The following is a 3,403-nucleotide window of genomic DNA, read 5'->3' as shown; positions in this document are numbered from 1 at the left end:
CACCTATGGGGAAACAAAAGTCAGCTGGTATGAGGTTTACTGAGGTTTCTGTTAACCTTTAACTTTATTTGTTTTATTCATTATACAAATAAACTATATACATTTTATACAGATTTTGTTGAAATAATTTAAAACATGTATTTAGCTGTTCAGAATGAGTACAGTTTAAGAAAACACATTAAGTCTAACATCAAGACTATAAAATAATTAAACACAGCCTCTTCAAACCCCTCTTCTACATAAATATCACTCATCCTAATCAATACCAGAGGAATAGAGGAAACTCTGACATTTCAGTTCTTGCTCCACTATTACACCATTCTAGCTAAATAAAGGTAATTCCAGCTGTTTGTCCCTCACTTCTACGGTCTTTTAGCCAGTCATGGCTCTGAGTCATGCTAGCTAAACCACACTAACGCTAGCTAGCTAACATACTGTAGCTGAGAGTCACCCACTGAACACAATGAGAGACAGACAGAGAGCGTATAGTTTCACTCTGCTGCTGACACATGGCAAGCTGTGATTCACACACACACCCTCACCCACCCTCTGTACATTCTGTAGTAATGGGTTTCCTACAGCCCCACCCAACCGCTATGCATTGTGTAGTAACTGGGTTTTCTTGAGCCCTACCCAGTTACCATTCTCTCTCAATAACAATAACTGTATAGAAAATTCCAGAACTTTAAATGTATATTATACTCATATATTTTGACCTGATTTTAAATGAGCTAATTCATTGGCTACTTCAGTAATTGAGATGTCCTACTTCAGTCCATGTCTTTTGAAAGAGTAGATTTGTATTACTAGTGTGTATAAATCTGTAGTAACCTGAAGAGCCCCTACAACCTGACTACAGCCTTACACACACAGCTCTTCTGGCTTTTCAAATCAAGACCACTTTACTTTTTGCACAGTTCTGCCACTGAACACGGTCTGGTGTCTCTGTACTTGTGCTGATTGGCTGAGTTAGCCAAAAACGCCAGTGCTTAGTATCATGAGCAGGCATTTCTATTGGAGTGGCAGTTTCCGAGCTCCTTCCTATATCTCTACTCTTGGTAACAGAGTGAGGAAAGGTATGGTTGTGAGAAGGTTATATGGAGGTGAGGACTGGCAGATGAAGATGTTCTTTCTTTCGTTTTCATGTTCTCTCTCTACTGGACATCCAAGCTTCTGTCTTGTACGTGTCATTTGTGCTTTAGTGTCTGACATCTCAGCTTATTTTCCCATTTCTCAGGTGTCACAGAGGTGATTGACTGCAAGTCCAGGTACTTTCTCTGTGGTGTAGACTAGAGACAGTAAAGGGGGAGCCGTCACTGTAGATAGGAGAGAAGTGCAGGGGTCTTGTCTGTGATCTACGGGACTCTCTCACTGTTCATTTCAATCAATCGTCAGAACCATGTGGACGTCTCTTAGCTGATAACGAGACCTCTCCTCTCCCTCTCTTTTTTTCTGAATGGGTGTCCTCTCTCTAACCTCTCAATTGAGAGGAGTGTAACAGAACACTGCCCTCCACTGCGATAGGCTCAGCCCCTTTCACCAAGGGACTATAAGAGCTCAGTCTCAGCTCAGAGTGTGTAAGAGAGAGTCTGTCTGTCTGTCTGTCTGTCTGTCTGTCTGTCTGTCTGTCTGTCTGTCTGTCTGTCTGTCTGTCTGTCTGTCTGTCTGTCTGTCTGTCTGTCTGCATCAGAGGGGCTGAGGGAAAGAGAGGGAGGGGGGAGGTAGACAGACAGACAGACAGACAGACAGACAGACAGACAGACAGACAGACAGACAGACAGACAGACAGACAGACACAGACAGACAGACAGACAGACAGACAGACAGACAGACAGACAGACAGACAGACAGACAGACAGACAGGAGAGAGAGGGGGAGGGGGAAGAGAGAGAGATAAATAAATAGGAATAGAAGGGGAGAGAGAGAGGGAGATAAAGAAAGAGGAATAGAAGGGGAGAGAGAGAGGGAGATAAAGAAAGAGGAATAGAGGGGGAAAGAGAGAGATAAAGAAAGAGGAATAGAGGGGGAAAGAGAGAGAGAGATAAAGAAAGAGGGATAGAGGGGGAAAGACAGAGATAAAGAAAGAGGAATAGAGGGGGAAAGAGAGAGAGAGATAAAGAAAGAGGAATACAGGGGGAAAGAGAGAGAGAGATAAAGAAAGAGGAATACAGGGGGAAAGAGAGAGACAGATAAAGAAAGAGGAATACAGGGGGAAAGAGAGAGAGAGTCTTAGTGCTGTAACATGTGATAGTAGTTTTTTCTCGGCAGGGCTGGGTTGTGAGAGCGGGGTCGGGAGCGGGGTCGGCAGTGTGGTGGGAAAGCACCTTTAGCCCAGAGGGACTTAAAGAGAGAGAGAGTGTGTGTATGTTTGTGAGAGTGTGTGTGTGTGTGTGTGTGTGTGTGTGTGTGTGTGTGTGTGTGTGTGTGTGTGTGTGTGTGTGTGTGTGTGTGTGTGTGTGTGTGTGTGTGTGTGTGTGTGTGTGTGTGTGTGTGTGTCGGCTTCAGCACAGCGCTGTCACTTTAAGCCTGTTACTGATTACACTCTGAAGAATGCAACCGAAGGAGAAAAAAAGACTGAAAGAGAAAGGGAGAGGAGAGGAAAGGAGAGGAGAGAGAGAGAGGAGAGGGGGAGAGAGAGAGGGGAGGAGAGGAGAGGAGAGAGAGGAGAGGGGGAGAGAGAGGAGAGGGGGGGAGAGTGAGAGGCAGAGGGAGAGAGAGAGAAAGGAGAGAGAGAGAGAGACGAGTAAGGACAGATTCTTTTGAATTTGGTTTAGTTAAGTTTGGAAGCTAGAGAGACAATTCTCTCTCTTCTCTCCCTGAGAGAGGCAAACTGGAGGGGAACCCCAGATTATCTGACAGAGAGAGAGGGGAGGGGGCAGAGAGAAAGTGGAAGAAGAGGGGAACCGACAGAGAGACAGACCAACACAGAGAGAGAGACAGAGAGAAAGAGAAATGGAGAGGGTTCGGCGAGAAGCTCACAGCCATCAGGAGGAAATGCTCTGAGTAGGTAAGTGGGGGAAAAAAGTCCCAGTTAGCACTGCTGCTTCTGATGGATATCATATGGTCCACGTTAAGGCTGAGAAAACGCTCACTGATCCTCCACAGTCAGACCAGACTAGAGGAAAACTAGAGAAGCTCTCAGACTCAGAATGACACATTTCTTATTGAATAGAAATAGACACTGCACTTAGAAAAACATCTTTGTGACAGAAATCCTTTCTCTGTCAGCCCTGTAATAATATGATGATATGTGTTTATATTTGTGTGAGGTACTCCAGCTGAAAGCTCAGTGAGATATAGTAGTGATTTACTGTAATGTATTGGAGCTGTGCTGGATTGAATAGAGATTACTAGTGTGAATGTTACCTCGGAGTGTTATTAGATTAGTCGGATTACAACGCAT

Source organism: Salvelinus namaycush, chromosome 13, assembly GCF_016432855.1.
Source record: "Salvelinus namaycush isolate Seneca chromosome 13, SaNama_1.0, whole genome shotgun sequence".
Classification (NCBI taxonomy): Eukaryota; Metazoa; Chordata; class Actinopteri; order Salmoniformes; family Salmonidae; genus Salvelinus; species Salvelinus namaycush.
Note: the sequence above shows the minus strand (reverse complement) of the source record.